Genomic DNA, 12,832 nt, shown 5'->3' with positions numbered 1-12,832 from the left:
ATAAATACTTTATTGTTTTATTATTTTTTTTAAGAAATCAGCCTTTGTGTGATATTTTAAACATTTACAGATCTTTCAGATATTCTTTCAAAGAACACTGTTAGCTTCTCAACTGCTTTTGATTAAAAGTCTGCACACAAAGAAACAAACTGAAAAAGAAAAATGCTGAAAGAATAATACCAATAACATTTCATTGTTACTTTACACATCTATTTAGCACACATATACTTAAAGAGACCATTTTTTTCCTTTTTAAAAAAAAATCCCAACATTTCTCACTGATCAAAATGGAATTAGAACCACTTATGGATGAGGAGAACAAATAAAAATTACTTCCACCTTGAAAAGACAAAAAATCAGCCTTATTATTTCTATCCATTCAAGTCATAGGCCCTGTGATTTTGGCAATATTTTATTTTGACTAAAGGAAAGAAAGATAACTCTTTCTTGCTGCTGCTCCATACAGTACCCAGAAATCATCTGTTCTACCTCTTTATGAAAATACTTTATGAAAATACTTTCCAGGAGCTCCAAGTAATGAGGCGGAGCCTGAATTTGTTCAGAACACAAATGATGGATTTAGAGTTGGCAATGCTATGTCAGCAAACCATGGTTTATCATCATATGACTGAAGAGGAGAGATATGAAGTTGATCAGCTCCAGAGTTTGAGAAATTCAGTTCGAATGGAGCTCCAGGACCTGGAGCTGCAGCTGGAAGAGCGCCTGCTGGGCTTGGAGGAGCACCTTCGCACCCTGCGAGTGTCCTCTCCCTTCCGCCCCTCAGCGCTGGTGGGAATGTGTGGCAGTAGAAGCGCTGATAACTTGTCATGCCCTTCTCCATTGAATGTAATGGAACCAGTCACTGAGTTGATGCGGGAACAATCGTATCTGAAGTCAGAATTGGGCTTGGCACTCGGAGAAGTAGGGTTTGAAATTCCTCCTGGAGAAAGCTCCGAATCTGTCTTCTCCCAAGAAACATCCGAGTCCTCCTCTGTGTGTTCTAGTCCCTCTCGTGCTAATAAAAGAACTGCAGAACTACGTTCTGGTGACTCAAGCAAACCCAGAACCCAGTTAGTGTCAAGCAAGAAAGTATTCCGTGCATCAGTTGCCCTCACACCAACCACTCCTTCTAGAACAGGTTCTGTGCAGACACCTCCAGATTTAGAAAGTTCTGAGGAAGCTGGAGCAGCTGAAGATGCTGCTGAGGCTGGAGGACGTACATCTGCAGTGGAAGAGGGACATAGAAATATCCCATTAGTGCCAGCTGCTGAGGAGGTGCATACAGATGTGGAGCAGGACGAATTACAGCAAGTGATACGGGAGATTTAAGAGTCTATTGTTGGAGAAATTAGACGGGAAATTGTAAGTGGACTTTTGGCAGCAGTATCTTCAAGTGAAACATCTAATTCTAAGCCAGACAAATAAGTCATTAAATAGAAATTACAGGTTAACATGGATCATTGTAGCAGTATAATACTGGACTTATCAATGTTATACACCGGTGGAGGTATTACTTGGGTTTCAGAAGATACTTGCTGCTGAGCTGGGCTACTGTATAAAAATGTACAATGTTTTTTTTCTTCCATGCATATATTTTAAAAATATGTAGAAACCTAGGTACTTTGCTGACTATTCTTTTCTAAACTATCAGAACTGTAGCAATTTGAAAACATAATATTTATTTGTATGTCAATATTTTCTAATGGATTTCCTGTGTAGAATTAATTTTAAAACTTGAAGACCTCCAAACTTAACCAATTTATAAATAACGTATTTCTTCAGAATAGCTTCTAAAACACTGACCTCTATGAGGTATTTACGGTGCAATAATACCTGATTCATCTTTTTTGAGAGCTTGAAGTACCTAATAATTTGTACTTAATTTATAGAGGCATTTTCAGTGACTCTTTTTTTACCCTTAAAGCTATGTTGTATATTAGCTGGGTTTTGTATTACTCTCTTTTAACCATTTTCCATTGTTCAATTTAGAAAAAAAAAAGTTTAGTCACTTCATTAATGCAGCTGTTAGCCTTATATATACATCTAATACTAAATAAAAATTTCAAATGGACAGTAGAATTGGTTTTGTTAAACAAAGATTCTCACCACCGGGCCAGTTGGCAACATCATGATAGAAGGTGAAGAGATTGAGATTGTTAACAGCTTCAGTTTACTTTGCTTCACAATCAACACCCTTGGTACCAGCAGCAAGGAATTCAAAAGATGTCAGGGATCTCTCTAGAGTACTGAAGAGCAAAACTGTCAGCATGGAGACTAAAGTGCACCTGATACAGGCCATGGTCTTTGCAATTACTTGCAATTCATCAGAGAGCTGGATAATGTCTAGGGATGATAGAAGAAGAATTGATGCATTTGAGCTGTGGTGCTAGAGGAGAATATTGAAAATACTCCTCTGACTGCTAAGAGCACAAACAGGTTTGTCCCAGAGAGGGTGAAACCAGGCTGCTGCTTGGAGGTAAAGATTCTGAAGCTTTGTCTGACAAACTTTGGGGATGTTGCAAGGAAGGACCAGCCCTTGGAGAGGGACATCATACTTGGAAGGGCGGAGGGACAGCACAAGAGAGCAAGACCCTGGACGAGGGAAATTGACTCAGTGACTGGGGTAAAAGAAGAAGGTGTGACAGAGATAAGGAGATTGGCTCAGGATAGAGCAAGATTCAGAGCTGTCATACATAGAGTCACTATGAGTTGCAAGCTGCTCGATGGCACATAACAACAAACTAAATTCTTTGCTTCCCCATATCTCCCTACCCCATTTTTAATATAAAATTACAATGAGAGAAAAGAATTGAGAGAGAATGTGAAAGGCATTATGAGTTGAAGGACTGAAAGTTCCTGAAAATGTTCCCAGCAGTGCTTTTCAAATTTTGTCATGCATCTGATCAACTTATATTTATGAGAATCTTACATTCTTGGATTTAACACTTATATGAGTCACTAGTGCTATATGGTATGACCCAGGAATACCTATGAGTAATAAACACACAAATTGCTGAAGAGCAATGATATCAGTTGAAAGACTAAGGTGCACCTGATTCAGACCGTGATCTTTTCAATCATTCATTTGTCATACATCTGAGAGCTGGATAATGATTAAGAATTACAGAAGAAGAATTGATGCCTTTGAATTGTGATGTTGGAGAAGAGTACAAAAAAGGCTTGGGGCAAAAATACAACCAGAATATTCCTTGTAGGCAAGGATGGCAAAGCTTCATTTCATACTTTGGGCATGTTGCTTGCAGAGGCTATTCCTTGCAAAGGGACATTGTTATTGGAAAGGTGGAAAGTTAGTGAAAGATAAAGACCCTCAGTAAGATGGATTGACACAGCAACTACAATAATGCGCTCAGAAAAAAAAAGACAAAAAGTGTGTCAGAAATGATGAAAATGGCACACAAGATTAGACAAGGTTCAGATCTGTTTGTTCATAGAATCATTATAAGTTGTTTTCAACTAAACAGCACCTAACAACAACAACAATAAACACCCTATAAGTTCAGAGGTAGACAGTAGACTATGTTTTAAGAGACATCAGTCTTCCAATGGCAAAACATGAAACTTGATCACAGTAGCTCCACTGGCCTTTTATTCTGTTGTGATAAAGTACATTTGCTTCCAGTTAAAGAATAGAGCCTGAAGATACAAACACAGGAAGGACAAAAGTAGATGTCGTAAGCATATCACTTACTCATTGTCATAGAGTCTGAACTGACAGGGCTGAAGCTCCAGTAGTTCTCAGAGGTTACAGATCAGACTGGAGAAGAATGCCTGTTTTTCTCCCATGGAACAGCTGATGAATTTAAACTGTCTGATTCTAGGTTGGTAGCACAACTCCTTATCCAGTAGGCCAGCAGATTTAGCAGTCCAAAAATAGGTTTCATACAGTTGTTCATTAGCAACTCTTTGAAATAATATCACGTCACAAAAGAGTTACAGAAACATGAACCGACAAACATAAGCGAATGATAGGTACAATGGCAAATAGATTCAGCTTTCAATTTGTGCCAGTCACTGAAATGATAAAGCTTTGTGAAACCCTAAAAGGTAGATGCTTGAAAAAGTCTTAATCATAGGGTCACACTATTGGATGGCTTGTGGGAGGGATGGGTAAAGGAAAGGGGAAAGATTTGGTGTGAAAAACAACATATACGAACTTTCTGAAGTCTGTGTATAACCCAGCATAAAATAACTAAATAATTTTTTTAAAATGTCTTCACAGGAAGAAACATGGGAATAGGAAAGGGATGTAATTACTTTGAGGGAATTCTAGTGATAAACTAGTAACAAACCCAAAATTTAGCAAACCCCCAAATTAAGCTCTTATTTTTGGTATAATCAGATATCTAGATTGAATAAAATAACTGTAATTTTAATAGCTATTCATGTCTTTTATCCTTTTGCACATATTTTACTATTTGGGGCTTAATTTTTCTTGAAATACCTTGTATTTTTTATATGTTTAAAAATTCAAATGTTGACTATTAGATTTCAAGTACTACCAAAGAATAACTTGAGCACACAGAATGAGTAATATTTGACTGCTTACATAAATATTACCACAATATAAAGCCACGGTATCAGAAGCTCTTCTTAACATTGATGAATGGCTCTGGCCTAAAAAATTGGATCAGTCATCCATCACTACCTCATGGTATTAGAAAACACCATCAGAATTTGCACCATTGCCCTGAATAATACTAAAGAGCCAATTTACTCTGTTCACATTTAGCATTCATCTTAATTTCTTGGTAGGAGAAAAATAGTTCTTTTTGTGAAGATGTTTTTATCTACCATTATGCACAATAAAAGGCCACTAAAGTAATGTTATTTACAGTCATAATTTTTGTTTCAGAAAGAACAACATTGTAATCTGAGTGCTTCCAGAATACTCTAGATAGCAGCTAGACACTTCACTGTTAAGCTTCTTCAAGATAGTTATTGTTTATCCCACAAATCTCCTCATTCTGGTCTCTTATCTCCTTTTAAAAGAAAAAAACACTAATGACTTTCTGTCTGCCAAGCACATGGCAATTCTTGGTTCTTTCAAGTTGTTGAAGGACTATTAATAGCTCATTAACTACTCTCCTTTTTTTTTTAACGATGAATAATTTTTCCTATATCTCTCAAAGTTAAACGTTACCTTTTCTCCATATCCTCCTATCCAGATTCTATTTGTAGTTCAATGTCTACTGGCTCAAGCTTATGTCTGATAATTTTTATTTACCACTTGAATGCTGGTGCCTAAATTATGCACTATAAATATCTCTTTTATATCCCTTTAAAACAGTAATTCTTTAACAGAGGAAGTTAGGAAGCCAATAGAAACTACAAGAGGGGAAAGAAACTGGCTTGGGCTGCGCAGTTAGAAATCTTTGCCAAGTCTCTCTGTGGGATGCAAATGCAGTACCATGCTTCTCACTAATCATGGGGGAGACAGAAAAAAATTGAAGCAGAACACTGGCTTCAGGCTCACTATCAGGTTCTTCTGTTACTTCCCGGTAGAGATCTCACATGATGTGTCTAAAAGCAGAAGCTAGCTCACATGCATAGCAACTGTTTGCAAGGAAGTTTTGGGGAAAAGCATTTTCGTTTCTATGATGGATAAATGGTGTTCAGAATGTAGAACATTCTCTAAACATAAGAAGAGAAATGAAAATAACTCCAAAGTCCGTTAAAACTGAAGATTAAAAGCGAAAGAAAAATGATGTCCAAACAAAATTTACTTTTATACTTCCAGATGAAAACCTCCAATCTATGGACTGCTTTCATCATTTAATTTCTAATTCCTCTGAGAACGACTAGAAAAGCCACAAAATCCTGATGATGATGATGATCATTATCTGTTTAAATGCATCACAGAGCTGTTGAAACAAGTAGAACAGGATGAGTCAAGATTTTGTAGAACTTGTTGAGGTGAGTTGATATCCTGCAATCACTAGTACCTTCAAGATATTTGCAATTAGGGACACAGTGTAAGAGGTTTAGGATCCAGGCTTTTCTCAGATAAGAAGGCTATAAATATTGCTGGGAGATGGGAACAGGGTGGGATGGGGTGGAGTGGGAGGGGAGAGAAACCCAAGGAACTTTGGTCACTGGGCTTGAAAGACAAAACGAAATTTGAGAGAACAAGATTACAGCAAGAAGAAACAGGTAAAAAAAAATGAATGTAACTAAGGATATTTTTTTTTCCCCTGTAAGACACTTGCCAAAACTGGAAGTTATACAGAAGTAGCTACGGAGCCAAATAAAATATTCCAGAATAGCACATCAATCTTGGCATGATAAAGAGATACAGATTAGAGTTCAGGACCAAGGTGATTAGTGTGCTTACAAGGTGCCATCACATCAAGTAATACTCACCGTGATGCTATGAACAGATCTGAACCCTCTTCTATTCTGTGCCATCCTCATCACCTCTGACATCCTTGAAGCTATGGCTGTAGCTGCTGTGTCAATTCCTTCAATTCATTGAAGTTGGTCCTTTCTTATGCTGACCTTTCCAAGCTTGAAGTCCCTCACCAAGAAATAGCCTCTCCTAAAAACATGCCCAAAGTATGTAAAACAAAGCTTCACCATCCTTACCTCCAAGGAATATTCTGCTTATACTTTCTCCAAGACGTATCTCCTTGTCCTTTCAAGTATTCTCCAATATCATAATCTGAAGGCATAAATTCTTCTTCCATCATCCTTATTCATCATCTAGGTCTCAGATGCACAGGAATTGATTGAAAAGATTGTGACCTCAATCAGGCACACCTTAGTCTTTAAAAGGTTACTGTTATTCCTTCATCTTTTGGAGATGTCCTTAATAACAGACTTTCTCAGTGCAAGCCATCTTTTGATTTCTTGACTGCTGGTATCAAGGGTATATTGATTGTGAATCTATTTAAGATTAAATTAACAATTTCAGTCTTTTTCCATCATAATGCTGCGTATTGGCCCAGTTGTGAGAATTTTTGTCTTCTTGATATTGTGATGTAGTCATTTTGAAAGTTGTAGTCTTTGATATTCTGCAGTAATCATTTCAAATTCTTCTCACTCTCAGCAGACAAGTTTGTGCCACATGCATAGCATGGGCTATTGATCAGTCCTCCTCATATCGTGATGCCACATTCTTCTTGGAGACCAGCTTCTCAAACTATTTGCTCAGCATACATTTGAATAGTTATAGAGAAAGAATAGAGCTCTAATGTACATCTTTAAAAAAAATTAAACCATGGAGTGTTCTATTGTCCTGTTTACACAACAGCTTTTTCGTCTAGGTATAGATTTCATATGAGCATACATAACTGTTCTGGGGTTTCCCATTGATTTCAATTTTAGCCATAGTTGTTTTGATCCACACAGTCAAATGCCTTTGTATAGTCAAATAAAAACACAAATAGACATTCTTCTGGTGTTCTTTGCTTTCAGCCAGGATCCATCTGACATCAGCAATGATATCATTGATACCATGGTCTCTCCTAACCCAGTTTGAATCGCTTGCTTTTCCCTTTATGTGCACTGTTCTAGCCATTTTTAGATCACTTTCAGCAATATTTTGCATGCATATGATATCAGTGATATTTTCTGATAATTTCTACATTATGTTTGATTGCCCTTTTTGTGAATAGAAAATATATATCTTTTCCAGTCAGTTGATCAGATAACTGTCTTCTAAATCCCCTGGCACAGATTAGTGGTCATGTTCAGGACTGCATCTTTTAGTTGAAAAATGTCAGTTGGTATCCCATCAATTCCTTGAGCCTTATTTTTTTGCCAATGCTTTCAATGCAGTTTGATTTTTGTCTTTTGTTACTATTGACTGTTTGTCAGATGTTTGTTATTTCCTAAAATGTTTCAGGGTCAACCAATTTTTTTTATTGTGATCTGTGTATTCCCACCATCTTTTAATTTTTACTGGATTACACAAGACTTTCCCAAAACACCTCTTAGTATTGCACCTCAAAGACAGAATTTTTTTTTTCAGTTCCTTCAACTTAAGAACTGTTAAAAGAGTTCTTCCATTTCCATTCTCTAACATCAGCTCTTCACACATTGTTCTAGTTCTTTATTCTGTCTTTTCAGGATCACCTTTGAAATCTTATACTTCGACTTTTTATACTTACTCAGCTTTTAAACTTTGACATCTCTTTGCTTTGTTTTGGCTTCTCAACACTGGTGCAATTTTCAGAGTCTCTTCTGATAATAATTTTAATCTTTTCTTTGTCTTTTGTCTTTGCAATAATCTTTCGCTCTCTTCAGGAATAATATCTTTGATGTCATCCCACAACTCATCTAGTCTTCTGTTGTTAGCGTTTAATGCCTCAACCCTATTCCTGAGATGATTTTTAAATTCAGCTAGGATAGACTCAAGGTCATATTTCTATTCTTGTTAACTTGTTTATGTTTTCTTCAGCTTCAACATGAGTTCTTAACTTAAACATGAGTAAGTGATGGGATGTTCCACAGGCAACTTCTGGCCCGTTTTTGATTGTTGATCTTAAGCTTTACTAATGATTCTTTCCACAGATGTAGTCAATCCAATTCTTGTGTAGTCCATCAGGTGAGGACCATGTGTATATTCAACATTTGTTTTGAATAATAAAAGGTATTTGTGATTAATAAATCATCAAATGTATACCATTCAGTCATTCTATCTCCCACCAGGGGTTTCAGTTGCCATTGGCGGAAGCAAAAAATTCAGACCTGGGTGAAATGAATCCGTTAAGGGTAGAAGTGGATGGTGTTTTACCAGTCTTGCAGCAAGTTTCTGTTTCTTACTTTTGGTTAGCGTTCTAAGATGTTGTACACAATGCTCCCACTGCTCCTTGCTTCCAATTGCTTCATATACATGTGAAAATTAAACACTGAACATGGAAAACTAAAAAGAATTAGTGTCTTTGAACTGTAGAGTTGGTAAAAAATATTGAATACACAATGGACTGACAAAAATGAAACAAATCTGTCTTGGAAAGAGTACAGCCAGGGTGATTCTTAGAGGCAAAGATGATGAAATTTCATTTTTAACTTTTTTATTTTTATTTATTCATTTCAAAGAACATTTACAGAGATTTTGGATTTCCATTCATTCATTGTTGCAATTTTCTCTCCACCCACCCCACCCCACCCCCAGTTCACTCTTCTTGAAAAGCAAAAGAAAAAACTCCTTCATTGGTATACAATTTCCCCGCACCCCTGCCCACCCCAACCCTGGGTATACTCCACTCTGAAAACGTCATTCCTAACTCTTATGATAATCATAATACCCTAAAATATATTACTTTTAAACTGTTATCTCCCTCATCGGCTTCAATGCAATATACATAATTTACCCAGTTTTTTTGTATTACCCCCACCTTGATGTCAGCCTCATTCTACAAAAGTGGCACCATACAGTATTTGTCCTTTTGTGACTGAGACATTACACTCAGCATAATGTCCTCCAGGGTCACCCATTTTGACTAATATTGCATGAGTTCCTTGGTATTTAATGCAGCGTAGTTCCATTGTGTGAATATACCGCAACTTCTCTATCTATTAGTTTGTTGATGGGTACTTAGGTTGTTTCCAACTCCTTGCTATTGTGAACAAAACCGCGATAAACATGGGTGTTCATATATCTGCTTGGATGTTGGTTATGGTCTATTTGGGGTATATTCCCAGTAGTGGAATTGCTAGGTCAAATGGTATCTCTATTTGCAACTTTTTGAGAAAGTGTCATCTGTCAACTTTTGACATGTTATAGAGAAGGACTATTCCTGGAAAAAGACTTATGCTTATAAAAATTGAGGATTATTGAGGGAGAGGAAGACCCTCAAAAACATAGATTCATGTAATGATTACAACAATGGTCATATGCAAAGTAGAGATTGTGAGGCTGAGGCCAGATGAGTTAAGGTTTCGATCTATTGCTCATAAGATCATTAGTTGCAGAAAACTCTTTGGTACCTACCAACAACACTTTAGGTGAGTCTGTATGGAAGCCAACATGCAGGAAAATTGTTGTTATGTGTCATCACATGAAAACCAATTCATAGCTAACACTCCAGGGAGTTTTCAGAAGCTGTAGATTATATGAGAGGAAATTACCCATCTTTCTCCATTTCCACATCCTCTCTTTTTCTGATTTGCCATCTGCACAGTGTTATTGTCTAACTATTCTAACTCAGCATAGTTATCTTTATCCTCAGCTATCCTCTTGCATTTAGAAGTGTTTTGTTTTTAACCATTGAGCTTTTTATTTTATTTAAAATCTGCTGGTTTTCTCTACCCAATCATAATGTAAATTCATGGGAGCAGAGATTATATCCTCTAGCATTATATCCTCTCAAATACTCTTCACTGGGCACAAGGAAGGTACTTATTAAATACTCATTGAAATGTTTTTAATCATATTGGTGGCATCTTCTCCATACTTTGGATTCAACTCAAGCATCATTTAATACATATCCTTTTTTAGTAAAGAAAAATTACAAACTAAGACATTTTAATCTGGTTACTGGCCTTTAATTATGCTAACTGCCACTATTGAGTTGCATTGCTGATCCAAAGAAAATACTGACTATTGGCTATTTTCTGACTTATGATTGATGAAATGTTCTTGAATAACATTAGATCATATTCTTTGTCAGAATCTGACTTAGTATTTGGCAGCTACACCATCAATTAACAATATTGCTGATAACCTCTATTTTATATAGCAAGTAATTTGTTTTTCCATATGAGCAGGGAGAAGGAAATGATAGTTATTCACTGCCACAAGTCTTCAGTAGTCAAAATGACAAATGAAATATACTCTTTCAAGGTTTTTTGTTGGGTGTTTCTGTTTTTTGTTTGTTTTATCTTGCTTTGCTTTGCTTGAAAACTGTATGGTTAAGGACTTGCCTGTACCTATGGACATCCTTGAAAGGTTTCTGAGCTATCATTAAGCTTTAATTTCCTTTTAATTCATACTTTTAGTTTAACCACTTATTGCTACATTTATCGCCTAAATGTGGAGATGAGAATCAAGCACTCACGTCTCTATATCCTGGAGCAGTCACATTGCCAAACCCAAGAGTCATTAGCATAACTTATATTTTCCTTTTCTGAAATATGTTCTAATGTTACACTCAAAACCCGGTGCTTCACTTTGCCTTAAGTAAACCTAAATGGTATTTATGAATGCATAAAATATGTCTACTTATTAATTCCTAAAATAATGCATTGGGAAAATCTACTGCCAAAAATCTCTCCAGAGTACTAAAGCATAAGATGTTAGTTTAGAGACTAATGTTGCTCCTTGGAAGCAGAGATTTTGAAACTCCATCTCACTTACGTTGGGCTCACTTACTCAGTCCTTGGAGAAGGACATCATACCTGGAACGGTAGAGGATCAGCACAGAAGAGGAAGACCCTTGATGAGATTGGAAGACCCTGATATTACATAGCGACTGTGACAGTGGGGTCAGGTGTGTCTGAGATGATGAGGTTGGCTCAGAGTAGGGCAAAGTTTAGAGAGAGCCATTATTGATAGTGTCACTATGAGTTGTAGATGGAACATAAAAACGACAAAATATGTTAAGCAATAACATAAACTTAGAACAAAATAACTTAGAATATAAAACAATAACTTAAAACAAAACTACACATAGCAGGGGAACTTTGGTGGTCTAGTGGCAAGGAGCTGCAACTAAAATCCCAGAGGCAAACGGTTTGAACCCACCAGATGCTTTGCTGGGGAAGGAGGGACAATCTCCTCCTGTACCAGTCAGATCTGATTTGACGGTACACACACACAAAAATAATAAAATTTTTTAAAAAAGAAACTACACATAGCCTATTTTAAGGATCACCAATTGTTTTCCCTTTTAAGTCCAAATACTGTTTCTTCACAGTAGCATAGATATAATAATTTTTTTTCTTGTCAGTTCTGTAGAGAGCTCTGGGGGCATTGACCATAGGGTATTGCACTGCTAAGCCAAAGGTGATGCTACTCTGGCAATTTGAATCCATAAGAAGCTCCAAGTAGGAAAGATAGACAATCTCCTTTCTAGCAATTTACAGCCTCCTAGAAAACCCTAGAGGGTCAGATATGAAATAGTTTGAGGTTTTTATATCTTTCTGCAATTGTAATTGATTTTGACAAAACTGTAAGTCAGTAAATTCCTGTTCTTCAAAACTTCTTGTCATGTTTTTATATAGACTCTCAAAGAAAACTGAGACAGGGTCTGATACCAGAGAATAGGATGCTTCTTTTAAAAACACTTTAATATGTTCAAGTGACTGAATTATTTTAAAGGTAATGGGTAGAGATTGGAGGACTTTAGAAGTACTTAATATTAAAGGCCTGATTTTCCTAAAGAGATATTTGGTAGAACTATGGGCATTACATTTCACATAAGCACAGAAAGAAAGAAAGAAAACTGTAGATGAAGTTTCTATTATCATGACCAGAATGTTCCTAGAAAGGTGAGCATTAAATGTGCTTCTGGTGAATTTTTAAAAGGAAATGATGGACATGTTATTAAAGAATAAAAGATAGATGATCCTTGCTGCCAAGCAGTTAAAAAAATAGGTTGAATTACATGTGATAATTTGAGTAAAATAGAATTCATGAGGGATGAACATGGATATTTAGCTGCAGAAATTTGTAGGCAAAATTGCAGTTTCTCCTTACTGCTTTCTGATAGTCAACTGTAGAGGAGGAAAGATATATTAAAAAATAATCTGTGCAAAGAGAAAGCAGAAATTTAAGATTTTGAAAATTCGGTAAAAATTAGAAAAATATGTTCTAGTGAAAATAGGTATTCACATCTTCAGTTTGCTCGGCTCCACAGTCAACACTCTT

At 36.4% G+C, this 12,832-nt stretch overlaps 1 pseudogene; it reads left to right on the top strand.

Moving 5' to 3' along the window:
* Window positions 1-455: 455 nt before the first annotated feature.
* Window positions 456-1,425, top strand: LOC102859971 (annotated as a pseudogene).
* The last annotated feature ends 11,407 nt before the right edge of the window (window positions 1,426-12,832 follow it).

Source organism: Elephantulus edwardii, unplaced genomic scaffold, assembly GCF_000299155.1.
Source record: "Elephantulus edwardii isolate Elephantulus edwardi_28Jun2011 unplaced genomic scaffold, EleEdw1.0 scaffold00065, whole genome shotgun sequence".
Lineage (NCBI taxonomy): Eukaryota > Metazoa > Chordata > Mammalia > Macroscelidea > Macroscelididae > Elephantulus > Elephantulus edwardii.
This window is presented reverse-complemented; position numbering and strand designations above follow the sequence as displayed.